The 15,565-nt window shown below is 45.8% G+C and overlaps 1 pseudogene across 1 annotated transcript in view; it reads right to left on the bottom strand.

The window, feature by feature from the left end:
* Window positions 1-5,431: 5,431 nt before the first annotated feature.
* The window catches only part of LOC147454849 (DEAD-box ATP-dependent RNA helicase 17-like), an 87,558-nt pseudogene continuing 77,424 nt past the window's right edge, over window positions 5,432-15,565 (bottom strand). Inside the window, exon 10 of the transcript XR_015188703.1 lies at window positions 5,432-5,788. The product of XR_015188703.1 is annotated as a DEAD-box ATP-dependent RNA helicase 17-like (transcript). The remainder of the gene's footprint in view (window positions 5,789-15,565) is intronic.

Raw genomic sequence — 15,565 nt, 5'->3', positions numbered from 1 at the left:
CTGTGCACCTCTGTCACCCTCCCTGTCGATGTAATCAAACACCTCATCAACATACATACCAAATAGAGTAGGAGACAATGAGCAGCCCTGTTTCACTCCAATAGTAGAGTGAACTAAATCAGATACCCCTTCCGGAGTGCGTACATGTCCCATCACTGATCTGTACAAAGCCATAATCCCCCAAATCACCTCTATGGGCACCCCCATCTCCTGTAGTCTGCGCATCAATCGAGCTCTTGGTACCATGTCAAATGCTTTACGAAAATCCACAAAGCTATAATAAATCCGTCTCCCATGTGATTTTTCCTCCTCAATGATGGCCCTGAGTGTCAGAATATGATCAAGAGTGGAGAAACCCCTCCTGAAGCCGGCTTGACCCTTTGCTCGTACACCCTCGCCCTCTGCCCAATTACTCAAGTGTTGCTCCAGGATAGATGCATACAACCGTGCCAATGTGTGTCCAACCATAATAGTGCGGTAGTTCCCAGCCTCTATAGGGTCACCAGCCTTGAAGATGGGCACAATATTAGACAACCTCGAAGTCTCAGGTAATCCCTCACACATGGCACGATTGAACAACACTGCGAGAACCTCCATCAGCATATCCCTGGCATGTATAAAGTGCTCCGCTACTAGACCGTCATGATCATATGCCTTCTCGGTCTTCATCCTATCGATGGCCCTTTGTACCATCTCAGGTGTAAAGAATGTGCTCGTAGCTGGGCAAGGCTTGGTAGGGTCTGGAAGGGGTTCCTGTCCAAGAACCGTATATAATGATGTCGCATATTGGCCCCACACCTCAGGTGAAGTAATCACTGGGGGAGGGGAGTGCTCATGGAAGAGTCGCCATGCCTCTCCTGAGTCCCTAATCAAGAACATCTGATACAAGTCTCGCTCCATCTGAGCTAGGTAAGCTCGCTTCTTCCGTCGCACAAGGCGTCGGAAAGCAATCCGAGACTGTCTGTAAGTGATGACTCCTAAAAGAAGATCCCTCTGAAGCTGGGCTCTCATCTCTCTGCACTCCTCATCATACCAACTATTCTGGGGCATGCTCCCAGAATGTCGTCTCTTGCCCGGCTGAGTGTGTGGGTATGCCACTGATGCAGCCCCATGCAGTGTCTCAGTCAATAGAGTGGTGCACTCCTCCACTGAGAGGCATGTACCATTTGTGCCAGCTGTGCCTTCCAATAGACTGTCCCAGATCTCCTCTGAATAAACGAAATCAATCTCTAGTGTAAATGTATAGAGGGTGTGTGACCTGCCTCCTGATGTCTGGGTTGTACTATACTAAAATTTAACGGATAGTGTCAAGAGAGCATGATCTACTGCTATGCCCACTAGCCAAGCTCCCACTATGAAATCTTGAATGCGGGGGACAAAGCTCGGTTGTGTCATAACATAATCCACTATACTGGCCCCATGTCTATGTGGAAAGCATGTGAAACCGGCTGCTCCTGGAAATCGCTGTAAGCCATTAAGTATGGCTAATCCATGTGTAGTCGTCATTTCTATGAGGTATCTCCCATACTCCGTTTGCTCTCTGTCATCTGAGCATCTGTCAAGTCCCAACTCACCCACATCCAACTCTCTAAGCTCATCTGAAGTGTCGTAGAAGACGGTGTGCGAGTTGCCCGTTCGGGCATTGAAGTCCCCTAGGAGAATGATATCACCATCCCTAGAAAACTCCCAAATGTCATCATCTAGGAAAGAGAAAGGCGACTGCCCTCTGGATGCGGCATACATTGATGTACTGGGAGCAAAGTAACATATGGCAATATATAGGAATCGACCTGTGTCAGGTCTCAGTCTCACCCACATATATCTAGCATGATCATCTCCTCGTACAATATGCAGTAATGGTTTCCTCTATGAATAGCACTGCTACTCCTCCTGAACCTCTACTCCCATGCTCCGATCTCGCATTTGTCCTGTGAGCTGTTTCCCATCTGTATCCCACCACATGTGGCATTACCTGTCCAGGGGCCTGATGAGTCTCTGAGAAGAACACAATATCCTTGTCTTTGAAACTCTCCTCAAATGCACCCACGTCCAACCTCATAGACCCATTACAATTCCAGGTAGCCATCTTCATTGTGGTGCCATAGGTCTCGCACCGTCATGCAGTATGCCGCTCTAAAATCATCACCCGTCCATCTCTGTAGAAGGCTATCTTTCCCTTCTCCCTTGCCGCTATAATCTCTGGCATTAGCTCTCTCGTATGTGCGAGCTGTGAGAGAGTCAGATCACCACTGAGGAAAATACTTGTCTTTTTTAGAGTAGGCCTCTTTCTCAAGAATTCCTTCTTCTCTTCCAACGAGGGGAAGCGTAGTATGAGAGCTCTCCCCTTTGAAGACTCTCCCGTGCCATCACTTTTCTTACCTACCCTCCATGCCTTTGTGTGAAAAGGCTTCTCCATCCCCATCATGGATGTAAGGCTTGTGACCTCTTTCTCCACATTGGTTATGTCCTTGAGACCGGTCGCTCTCACATGCAATGCTCGCATCCGCCTTCTTTGTTCTTCTTCGAGAGTCATGTTGATAAGCATCGGTGTACAAGAATTTTCTTGACCTTTCCTTTTCTTGGCGACCTCAATCCATTTTCCAACGTCGTCTGCCTTTTTTTGTGTCCTTGTTATCATCTCCGCCCATGAAGATGTCTTTGCCACACTCAGTTTCTCTTCCTCTGTGATCATCCTTACCTGTTCCTTAAATTTCCTTGATTTCATCTATTACCGAGGGTTGAAATTCGTCTTCCTCTAGTCCATTGCTTACTCTATCAGCAAGATCCTGTTTAAGGGCTGAGACTTCTTTTTTGAGTACCCGTATCTCGACGTTTGGGTTCTCCTATTTGAGGACTGAGACTTCTCCTTTGAGGGTCTGTATTTCTGCGTTAAGGCTCTCTTTCTCCTTCCACTGTGCGCCTTCATTGAAGACCATCTGAAGGAGGTTTGCCTTCTCCTTCCACCATCCTTCCATCTTTGTTTTCCACTCCTTCATTTCCCTCTCCATCTGTGCCATTCGCTTATTCGTGAGCATGAAGGTTGCCTTTGCTCGCGGCTTGCAAACAGGTGAGACATTGGCGGCTTCCGTGTCCTGTGTAGAGTCTTCTTGAAGTGTGACAATTTGTGCAACACCCATTGAGCATTCATGGCCTTGACGTTGACCCATTACGGTGAGGCCCAAAGGATCAGAAAGAGAGAGAGAGAGAGAGAGAGAGAGAGAGAGAGAGAGAGAGAGAGAGAGAGAGAGACGTGGTTGTGTGGGGGTGGGGGGGGAATAAGTTAAATTAAATTCAAAGAAAAAAGGGGGGGATGCCAAGGCGCGAAAGACTGGGGAGGGGGGGTGCGATAGGCGGGGCCGGGGGGGGGGGGGGGGGGGGGGGGGGGGATTGAGCGATAGACGGGGGGGGGGGGGGCATCACGATAGTGAGAGGGAACGGGCAGTCTTCAAATGGAGGGGGCAGAGAGGGAGCGGGGGCAGCAGGGGAGCGCAAGGAACAGGGGAGCGCGAGGGGGGGTGCAGAGAGAGAGAGAGAGAGAGAGAGAGAGAGAGAGAGAGAGAGGTCTTTTTCGTCTTCTTTTTATCTTCATGGAAATTTTTTGTAGCCCTATGTATGCAGATCAGTGAGGGGATTAGTCTTTGAAGAGCTACAATTTCCTTTCTAAATAATAACCATAAGCCTTCTAACTGCATTCGATGTGGGTAAGCATCACAAGTAAACGTTCCTATGGAAATGATAATCATACGGGGACATGTATCACCTTGAGCAGATAACGAACAAGGGTATTCATCTCTTACACTTCTGACGCAGCAAACAAAATGATGCTGAGACCCAAAGAGTTGCAGACAGCCCAAAGCTTCCCATACCGTCAAAGTCAGTGTGGGGGGGATCGTGGCCCTCCATTCAATGGCAATTAAATCACATAATATATGCCTAAAGCCATGGATGAGTGACACATCGGCAGAGAGAATAAATCTTATTTTAAGCCAATCATTGGCGTCTGTAACTTTCGAACGTCGCTTTCGCAGCACAGAATTTGCCGCCACGCCGCTTTTGCTGCACATAATTTGTCCCCCACATCGCTTTCGCTGCGCCAGAATCTGCTCCCAAGTCGATTTCAAGCTCGCTACATGGAGGCCCTCGCCCTGGACATTTGACGGCCAGGAAAGGACACTAGCGTGTCCTTTCCCTACACCGTCAAAGTCCCGGTTCGAGGGGCTGTAGGTCTGGCCCTCCATCAGCTTGACGGAATCCTTCGACGCATCCGTCGGATGCTTGCCAACTCAGCACGTAGAATGTCAAGGGCACATTCGACATGCAGGGCCACTTACAGCGTACCAATTCAGCAGCAAGAAAATCACCTCTTGCCGACACATCAGCATGCAAAATCCCACACATCTACTACTCTCTGGGGAGCTGACAACTCAGCAACTCCCAAAAAACAGTATCTACAGTAATTAAATTCTGCGCAGGCTCAGAGTACACTGTTGGGGGGGTCCCCTGCACCTTGACGGCTGGGAAAGGTCGCTTTCCCGTAATCTGTGCTCCCAAGACAGCTCCGGGCCTTCGCTGGTCGCAAGATTACAGGGAAAGGCCACTGAGCGACCTTTCCCTACCCCGTAGCTTCCGGTGTTTGCCAAAAACTTAGGGTTTATTATATTTTTAACCAGCTGAAGTTGCAAAATTCCAGCTAGATTCCGAGGTTTCCTTGAAGCACGCTTATAAAATTTTACAAGTCCAAGTAAATACTGGCAAACACTTGGAATTTTAACCTCGAATCCCGGAGATTTCAAGTGTGCCCTTTTTCTCTCTGGTTCAAAAAAAATGTCCCTGATAAACTCTTCTTGTACAACAATCTATACTATGATGTTAACACAGACTAGCAGCGTATAAGTTTTTAAAAATCTTACCGTCTTCAAGCCACTTTTTAGACGAAGTATTTGTATGCATGCGCACCTCACTACAATTTGCTTGTCACAAAGCAGGCCTTTCTACTGCTATTTATTGGGTTGTTAACAAGAGAAACACTAGTGAATTTCAAAGGACGGATTACTAAAACTCATGAAAAGATGCAAAAATGGGCAAAAGAAAGTACGAAATGCCCCAGCAAACATCAGAACTCATCTTCCAAAGTCTGAAAATTCGCAACCTAATGATTTGTATGCAGTACTGCAGACATCAACCTAAAGTAGTGGTATCAGCGCTTCCAGTGTCTCCACAAAAGCTGTGCCCCCCATCGATGCATAATAATGTCCCAACTTGTCGACCTGCCTGTAATGCCAACTGTCGGAGAAGCCACCTTTACACTAAACAAATTTGTACGTCGAGAGTAGATGTCTGAAATTGGCATGAAGCACATCTCTACAAAACTGTGACTCAAATTGTCACCATCACTGCATTGTGATTTTGGCAAGATCACCCAACGCTTCATCAAAAGGGAGCTTCATACTTTACAAGAGAAATTGGAGAGAAATAAGACCCATTTCTTGCAGCAAGGCTGCTGTTCTCTTGTTACTTACTCTGCCATCCGAGCGGGCTTAAGCGACTGCTACTGCTGCTGCTGCTTTGCCCTCTTAAAGTGCTTTGCTTTTGCTTTTGCTTCTCTGCTCCTCTTCTTAGTGAGAGACTTTCCAAGCAGAGAGGGACGATCAGCCAAGCCAAAACTTTTTGCCACATGTCCTAAATGCAATTTCTTTACTTGAAAGATGGCTCTCAAATCTCCTTTATGTGCAGTATATGCACGTACATATGACCGGAAAGCATCAGCAGCAATCTCTTTCATACTAGCCTGCAGCCAAACAACGATACGGGTAAGCTCTCTCAAAAAAGCCATGATCACATAGTTCTGCATGAATCAGAAGGTAAGAAAAGTATTGACTTACAAACTGATTCATGCGCTAAAACACTCGTGCAAAACACACAATTGAACACAGAATCTTACTCAATAACATTCACCACTGCAATTTAAATACATTTTCAGCCACATCAAGTTATCATAAACAATAGTAAGTGGTCCAATTAAAGGAATAATAAGGATGTTGGTGTTGAACAAAAGCAGTAGACAGCTACTTATTGCAGCATCAAAAACTGTGTTATGAATTCCTCTTATGAATCGAGAAGAATTTGCACCCACACTCGCGGTGCCCTTAGACTATCCGCTCTTCAACAACAAAGAAAGCTCTGATACCTATTTAACTAAATTTGCCACTTGCAACTATTGCAAGATTAATCAATTGCAAGTTTAACAGAACGTACTGGAGTGTCTTTCTTTTTCAAAAGAAAAGAACATCTTTAAACACCCTCAATGGTCACGTTCTTTCTTCACTGCCTTGGGGAACCAATAATTGAAGTAGCTCTGTCACACAAACCTTCCTTGCCAAGAAGAAACAATAGTCACCCTGTACATGCAAACCAAGAGGCAGACATATCAGAGTGCACAGCAGACGGGTGAAGTTTTAAAAAACAGTAAGACATTAGAGCAGCAAAAAGGGGAAAGAAAGAAAAGACATGAACTAAAATGTTCTATTAACGTCTGCAAAGCCCAAGATAACCTATGCAACCAAAAGTTACATCCATGGTAAGAAATACTCCAAAAGAAAAAAGAGGTCATAACAACATTGCCAATTAGCATATCTTGATTCCTTGCATTGCCCTCGTCTGCTTCACTCTCGTCATGTAGCTTTTCATGGCGAGAAGTATATGCATGCCTTCAATTCACAATGAAATGGCTCTCCCCACTTTCCTGCATAGTATTTCATGTTCTGGTATAATTCATCTTCTCAAGTACTTCATTGCCTCCCATCCTTCAGGAAGATCCCCTACTTAGATAATAATAGGCCTTGTTTTCCTGGAATCGTTCCTCTTTTATCTTCTCTATAATTCCTAGACAATGATGTCATTGATTTGCTCGATATCAATATTAATGAGTCAAGTAGTCAACATTGCCTCATTCGTCTTAGACTTGTTGCAGTTCCTTTACCTGAGTTTCCCAATTTTCTACTCTTTACTTTGCCTCTTTGAGCTCCTCTCAGAGTGGATCTCTCTCCTGCTGCATTTGTGGGATGAGACCAAGCAGATGCTTGTCCCATGCTTTAGGTCTCTCTGTAGGTAGGTGAAATGAATAAAAGGGAGGGATCTCCCAGCTACCTGGACGAGCCACCCGACCGTAGCTACCATCCGAATTCTCGCAGCATCCCCTAGCTTGGCAACCTCCGAGGACGTAGGCGTGCATGTGTAAGACCGAGCGTCCCATACCACTTTTGCAATAGGCACAACTAAACCAAAAGCCACAAGGTAAAGCTCTAGTATCATTGTGAACCTTCCAATTATCTAGCAACGTCAATCTGAAAGACCCATCATTGATCTCTTCTGAAACATGGAAGGGCCCATAGTATTGCATACTTAGCTTTGGAAAAAGCTTCTCCTTACCCTTCCTCTTTCTAAAGGGTGCCTTCTCAAAGCGAAGAATCACCAATCATTTTCCTTCAATTGCAGGTTACGTCAATACTTGTTTTCTACCTTCTCATACTTGTTTTCTACATCTTTGGGGCGAGTGCATCTGGGAACGAACTCCCCCCCCTCTCTCTCTCTCTCTCTCTCTCTCTCTCTCTCTCTCTCTCTCTCTCTCTCTCTCTCTCCGAGAACCTCGGACAAAGCTTTGGCTCTTTGACACTTTGGTCACTTCTGCCATGCTGTACGGAGTGGAGATATGGGACCCCTCAGTTGATCATCATAGCAGAGTTGGCAGTACTAATGGATGGAGATGTATGGAGAAGCCCTTGGTGTCTATGATTTCTCGGATGATTAGGGCCAAGGCCTCTGTACCACATGACATTGTTAGGGCGGAGCTCGCTGCTCCTCCATTGGTAGTGGAGGCACTCACTCAATCAGTTTTATTGATGCATAGCACTTGGGCTCTCCCTAGGGACAGATATGCTCGATTAGCACTAAAGTCTTCGCAATAGCTGGCATTGCATGGAGATAGATCATGTTGGTATGCAGAGATGGCATCTTGGTTGCCGTTACATGGCTTTAGTATGGACCGGTTACCCCCATTTCAGCACTCTCTGGATGCACCCTCCATCCCAATCACTAGGGCAGAAATAACCAAGCTCATCAGACAGGACTTGATTCAGTTGGATACGAAGAGGACATGGATACAACCTACACATGAGCTAGGTACGAAGATGCCTTTCTATAGAGAGCATCTTCTCCAACTCACGGAGGCTGGTTTTGTGATCAGACCAGGATACATGGATGCTCATCTATCCATGGGATACGATGTGCTATTGTTCAGATACGCACGTCCTCACATCAGCCAGAGATCGAGACAGGCAGATTTAGAGGAGTACCCGTTGAGCCTAGGATTTGTCAGGTGTGCCAAATAGAGCCAGAGACAAAGCTACATTAGATATGTCACTGCCCAGTATACTATGAGATACGAAGCCGCTTTCACTGTCTATTCAGAGAGGGTTTTGGGCCACTTTCTAGAGTCATGAGATACCAGGATCAGAGATGCCTCGGATTATACTTACTGGAGATTCGCAAACACAGAGAGGACCTCTTGAAGAGGGGCACAATGAGAGAGATCCAATGACAGCGGAAGATTACAGATTTCTTTCAGTCACAGACAGAGGAGTTCGAGCAACCCCCACAGCATAACAACACCAGAGGCACCAGAGGCATGATGCTTGATCGGGTGATAGAGTTGGGGCGATCCCGTCGCCCACGGATGAGGGCCCTCTCGAGATCGACGCAGATTGCGACAGAGGATCCATACCATACTGGCGCAGCATAGGAGCCGTCCCGGATACTGATGTATATGTATATGATGCCTCCACTGTCAGAGAGCTCCATTGTATCAGCTCACCCTTTGTATTCCCTTTGTATCAGCTTTCACCCCACCCCTACCCACTATTTTCTTTTCAGTTTTTTGTTCTTTTTGTACCCATACCTGGTATTAGATTCACCACATGTAACCTTTTGGTCTCATAGGTCATTTTGGCCTTTTGAAGACGTTAATATTACATTTCATATCTATCTATCTATCTATCTATCTACCTACCTACCTAGCTACCTACCTATCTATCTATCTATATCTATATCTATATCTATATCTATATATATATATATATATATATATATATATATATATATATAAAATCAAGTTCAGTTATTTACAGATTTTGTTGTGTGTTGCTATTGATTTCTCGCTTATGAGTGTCCAAGCCTATAACAATGGTATCAGACCTCATAACGATTCTTCTTTTACGGAGGATCCGATTTTTTCTCCAGCACACACAGGTTCTCGTGGAGAATCTGACAGAGACGGCACTCCTCCAACTGTTAGTCTGCGGGGCGATGAAGAAAAGAAAAATCCCAACGGTGAACAAAGAAAACCAACGGGGGGAAGCCTTTTTTCAAGGAATTGAAAGATTTTGGCAAATTTCCGACAGGGAATCTTGACAGAACGCAGTACAAATGTCAACTGCAGGTTGACACGTGCATGAAAAGATTGATCAAGTACTTCAAGGATCCGAAATATGTGAATCACCTCAAGGATTACCTGCTTGACGAGGTTCATGCCAAATGGCGAGAGGCCGTCCATTTTCCTCGCAAGTTGGTAATGAAACAGAAAGCAAAGCCGAGCGCAGAAAAGCAGATACTGTACTCGCAAAAAGAGTTTGACGAAGCTCTTGAAAAGAAGAAAAACTAGCTGATGAGAAGATGCACTCTCGGGAGAAGAGCAAATCAACAAATTTCCCCGGTTCTTCATCTTCAAAGAGTTCCGACAATTCATCGTCCTCTAGTTCCAATGAGGATGAGAAAAAGCAAAAGAAGAAGAGGAAACGCAAGAGAGGCAAATTTAAGAAAAAGTCTAGAAGGCACAGGAAGCCATCTAGCCGTTCAGAGGAAAAGACCTCGTCCTCTTCTAATAGTTCACACATTGAGAAAAAGAAAAAGAAAATTGAGTTCAAGGAAGGGGGTCAAGCAATCAAGTTTGACATGTTTTTAGGCTATCAGGACACCCATTGAGCCCTTGCCTTCATATAGCACTTTGACATCGCCTTCTCGAGAGGTCGTTTCTTGGAGCGCTCTAAGGTACAAAGGGCAGATTCATACTTGAAAGGAAACGCAAATACATAGCGGTCTAATTCAAGAGTGTTTTCACTTCTGCTTGGTTAACGCAAGAATATGAAGAAGATGTCATCACGGCTTGGCATCATCTGAGAATGAAAAAGGAAGACACTTTGGATGACTATTGCTAGAGGTTTTGGGACATTTATGTGCAAGTGTCCTCGTTTCGAAGGATCACTTTGAAGGACCAGATTGAGCAGTTTTGTTGTTGCCAAAAGAAATTCGATTGTATTGTCTACAAAAAAATTCTACCTCCATTTAGATAAGCTCTTTCACTTGGATAATGATTTCTTCATTCTGGGTCTGCTAACTCGGTAAGGTGGCCGGTTCCGTAGCGTGCTGCCTGGAATCAAATCAATCATGTGATCTTCTAGTCGCTGAGGAGGTAACTCTCCCAGTAAGCCTTCAGAGAAGCAATCAGCTTGAGCTTGCAGAAAATCTTGTCGTTCCTTCTCAAGGTCGGACAAATTTGACGTTTTCTTGTCATTTAACTCATTCAAGTGGATCGAGTAAACAAAAAAACTGATTTCATTAATTTTGAAATGACCGAAGCCGATACAAGTGGGACGGACTCGCCCTTTAATTTTACATCAAGTACTATATCTCTACTCTTTTCAATTTTCAATGTCGCTTTCCTAGCCCTGTAGTCAACCACAACGCCATTCTTATGGTACTAGGGGATTCCCAAAAGGACGTCGCACCCTTCTAAAGGCATGATGTAGAAGTCCCCGTGTCCTACGTACCCTTAACAATGCAATCGAAGATTGCCTATGATAGGTGTAATGGCAACATCCCGTCCTGATACCACAAGAACTGCCTCGACCGTTGGTCCCATTTCATCGGGCGTGATCCCGGATTGAGCCGCCAATTCAGTCGAGATGAAGTTGGCCTTGGCTCCTCCGTCAAAGAAGATAAGTGCTTCTTGATCTCGTACTCTGCCCCACGCTCTGTAGAGCTCTGTACTTTCATCCATCTATTCTAGGTCGATCCCCACAAAATCCAGTACCAACTTGCCTTGGTCTTTCCTTTCTTTGCTCACCCCTCCCCCGCTTTGGAACTCTCTGGCTTGTCCTTGGCTTGGTCATTGGAAACTTTGTTAGGGCGCTTGGCAAGCATATGCCCTTGTTCCCGCATCCGTAACATTTGCCCTCTTTGTAGTACGGGACGCGCTGCTCTGCTGACAATCTAGGGCTTGATGGTTTCTTTTTCTGTTGTTTTCCCTTCTTCCTGTCCTCGTTAGTCGATTCTTGTCCGGTTCTTACTGCCACAAGTCTAGTTGTAGGGTAGGTGAGCGTGCCACCGTGCATATAAAAACCTTGTTTGGCATGTCCCATGAACTCAGACTTCTTCTATAGGCAAGCCCACAACAGAACCGCTCAACTTGTTGCTTGAAGGTTATCTTTTTGAACAAAGAAACAAGTAGAAAAGTCTCCCAAAATCTATAGCAATAGGTGTCCAATGTGTCATCCTTGGTCATCCTTAGATGATTCCAAGTGGTGATCACGTCTTGTTTGTATTCCTGTGTGAGCCACGAAGAGGTGAAAACTCGTTTAAACTGCAACCACTTAGTCGGTGCTTCCCTACGTAACGATAGGGTAGACCACCATGACGCCGCTCTTCGTACCTTGGAGTGCTCTATAGGTATCCCTAAAGCCTGAAAACGTAACAAACTTTAGAGCCTGCCAACCCTCCTTAAGCCAACACGCTTCTTTGGTTTATTGGAAGCCTCAAAGGTAGGTTTGCGACCCAAGTAGCCAGGATAGACTGCTGCTTGACTCTTTTTCCACGACTGCCTCTTGGTCTTCATGAGTCTACTAACTTGTTGCTCTATAGCTTCATCAAATGCAGCCTTTGAGTACACTCTTTGTCTAGATACCGCCGTTGTAAGTTTCTTCTTTAGAGCCGACTTCAAAGGTGACTAGATGGCAGCCCGCCATCAAAAGTGCACCTCATCATGTGGATGCCTCGCCAAAGATTTCGCATATTGGATATCCTTGAATAGCATAGCGTCTATCGAGCACAGTTCTCGACCTGCTATTGACGCTGCATCTCCATTCTTTCTTAAGTTGTGGGTGGACACCGACCGTACTCCTCTTCCGAGTCCTCGAAAAGGGGTCCGTTGGAATCCCCGTTGGTTTCTTCATTGCCCAAGTGATCAAGTACCACAGTTTCCTCTTGAAGGGATTCCTTGATTGAATCCATGGGTGCGGGTGCTGCAAGTAAAGGGATCGGATTCTCCATAGAAGAAGATCGTTTGGGCTATGTACCATTGTAATAGACTTGGACACTCTAAGCCAAAGATCTAGTGCAACACATGTGAGAGAAATTGAAATAATTTAACAAAACTGAGAGACATAGAGAGAGACGACACAGCAAGACGGAGTTCTATGCCCAAAAGCAATGGCCCCAAAGACCGGCGCCCCTTCTCAGTATTTCTTTATTTATTAAGCTTCCACAAAGTACAAAGTCCGAGGGTCCTCTCTCTCTCTGGCAAGCTCCAAGCTAATATGCGGGGAGAAGAGGCCTTGGCACTCTTTTAAGGGCCCTTGGCCATGCCCAAAAGCAGTTCATGAAAAACGTAGGTTCTAAAAGCATGTGGAGTCCCAAAAGCTAGCGCCTAACGGCAGTCCGTACACGTTGCCACATCAGCACCCTGTCTGTAATTCGCACCAAAAATCGTGGGTGTCCGTACAACGCTGCCACGCCAGTAAGTTCCATGCCATTTTGGGCCTAGCTTAATTTTTAGGAGGTTTTAGGCCCCTCGGCCGAGTTCCACAAGTTCGGTGAGTTAGGTTTTTCATTCTAACCCCTTTGGGCCCCTCAACAGAAACCTGCAAGTTGGTTAGAATCTCTTTTGACTCTTTCCTAGGGATTAGGCCCCCTTTTGTCCAGCCTTTGTCCTTTACACCATGCTACGTCATCACTTTGTGACAGCTTGGTAGCTATAGAAATCCACCATTGCATAGCATTGTCTTTGAGAAAATTGGTGGCTTGAGAGACCTTAGATTCTTCGGTGTAGTTCCCCAAGGCATAGATATTGCCAAACTGCTTTACGAACTATAAGGCTTTCTTTCGATTCACTCCTGAAAAGGTGAAAAATTTCACTATAGATCCACCATCCTTAAAATCCTTGGGTTGATGTGGTGCAAATCCAAGATGTGGATAATAGGGGTAGGCATACGGGCTCCAACCGTTATACCCAGGTGGCGGTGGGGCAAGTGGTGGCAACGGCGATGGCAAAGGCGGTTGCACCAGGTAGAAGTCAAATGGTTGCACCACATTCCTGAAATCTCCCTCGATCGGAATAGAGGTCTGAGTGGGTTGTCGTGAGGAAACCCTTGCACTTTCGGGTGCTAGAGGAGGAAAAACCTGAGGCAACAAAGGTGGCAACCTGTAGTTCAGAAACTCTTGAAAGCTCTGCAGAATCGGGACGTTCTGCTCAGGGCGCCTCACGGTTCGTCAAGAAGGAACTGCGAGTACTCTATAGAATCAAGAAGCACCATCTTGTTCTCTGAGTTATTAAAGAGACCAGTATGCTTTCAAAAAAGCAGAAGCATGAAGCTCTGACCCCAACATAACGGGAGGGTACCACGTGCCAACTGAAAAGAATAGACTCGAACAGACTTTAAGCACTTCAAAACAACTGAACTGAGAGAGAGAGAGAGAGAGAGAGAGAGAGAGAGAGAGAGAGAGAGAGAGAGAGAGAGAGAGAGAGAGAGAGAGAGTCCACGGAGTGGCGGAGTTCCACTCCCAAAGAGCACTGGCCCCAAACTCCCGACACCCCTTTCGGTGTTTCTTTACTTTGCTTCAACAGGTACAATTGTTGGGGGTTCCTCTACTTCTCTAGAATGCCAAAAGGAGACCCCAATGTACATATTTAAAGGCCCATGGCCTCAAGAGCGATTGCTGTGAAAAGTTGTCAGTCCCAAAAGCATCTAGAGCCCAAAATGTAGCCTCGTCAGCAATCATCTGTGTTTTCAAGGATTTTCTATACAGCAGTGCCACGTCAACATATTTCGTAAATTTGGTGTCTTCTTCTTCTAGGTTTTAGGCCCCTCGGCCACGTTCTGCAAGTTGGTCAGTTCTTTGTGTTTTAGTCCTCTCGGCCATGTCTTCTAAGTTGATCAGGGTTTACGGATAGAAACCCTCACCCCTCTAATGTCACGTCACATACTTCGCGTGAGCACCACTCGTGACTAATTAGTTAGGTAGTTATCAAAGGATGTTGTCTTGGCAACGTTGTACCGCCCTAGGGATGTAGAATCAGTGTAACAGGGAACGGACAGAACGCAGCCTAAACGTTCCAAAACGGCGTTCGGCACGGGTCCGGGCTCTCAGAACGGAACGCCGTTTTGGAACGGGGTGTAACCAGAACGAGGGCCAGAATAGGAGAACGGGGGGCGAAACGGGTAAATGGGGATGTTCGGGGGCATATTTGGGGCTATTTGGGGTTGTTTGGGGGCAGATTTGGAGGCCGTTTTGGGGTTGTTTGGGAGCAGATTTGAAGCTAAGCTCAAGGGAGGCAATTCAAGTGTTTCTTTAGTCTACCGTTCTGGCCACATTTCCGTTCCGGTTTACCCTCCTCCCCCTCGTTCCCGTATAGTTCCAGACCCTCCCATTCCCGTTCCAGGTAACTTTGTGTATAATGTCTTGGGAACATTTGTGGGGCCCTGTCCTTAAGTCATCAGCCTCTTCAACTTCCTATTCTCCCTGTCGATAACTATGCACATATTTGATACCAATATTGTTCCATTAGTTTTTCCCCTCACCTATGTGCTTCCTTGTTATTTTCAGGGGTTTTTTCGACCTATAATTGTATCTTGTTATCCAGCTTTGAGTTGTATTTTGAGCAAGCAGTCTTTGCCTTTTTGTAACTTTTCAAGTAATACCAACAGGGTACAAGCCCTCTTTTTTTTTGTGTGTGTGTGTGCGTGTGACAGTGTCACGAGGCTGTGGCAACCACTAACCTTAGTTGTTGGTTTCTTTCGTTGATTTTTTTAAATTTTTGGGACCATCTTTTTGAAGTCACAAATGGCTCAACATTGTGTGGCCAATGTGAAACGGCCGATGGCTCAGAGTTTCACCCGCAGTCGGGAAGGGCACGTCACCACAAGATAGTTGGGCCAATCGGCATTGGAATCCGAGCCTAATAGAGTGTCTAGGCTCCGTTAAAAGTCATTTAGGCCCCTCGCTACACTTATAAGTTGGTGGGTACTAGGAAATTAACTCAAAAGAGGCAAACTCAACACATGGCGGCTCTAGATGCACTTTCCCAGTCTGCATTAAGAGGGGGCGCCCATTTCAAGAGAGGGGGCTGATTTTTTCTCTTCAAGTGACTACAGTGTGTGTGTGAGTAGTGGGTGCAAGTGATCACAGCTTTAATGGAAAGCTTGCCTTCTCCATTGCCCTATGTAGCGCGATGATTTTC

Source organism: Adiantum capillus-veneris, chromosome 7 (genome assembly GCF_014529385.1).
Source record: "Adiantum capillus-veneris isolate H3 chromosome 7, ASM1452938v2, whole genome shotgun sequence".
Taxonomy (NCBI): domain Eukaryota; kingdom Viridiplantae; phylum Streptophyta; class Polypodiopsida; order Polypodiales; family Pteridaceae; genus Adiantum; species Adiantum capillus-veneris.
Note: the sequence above shows the minus strand (reverse complement) of the source record. Positions and strands in the feature narration are given on the sequence as shown.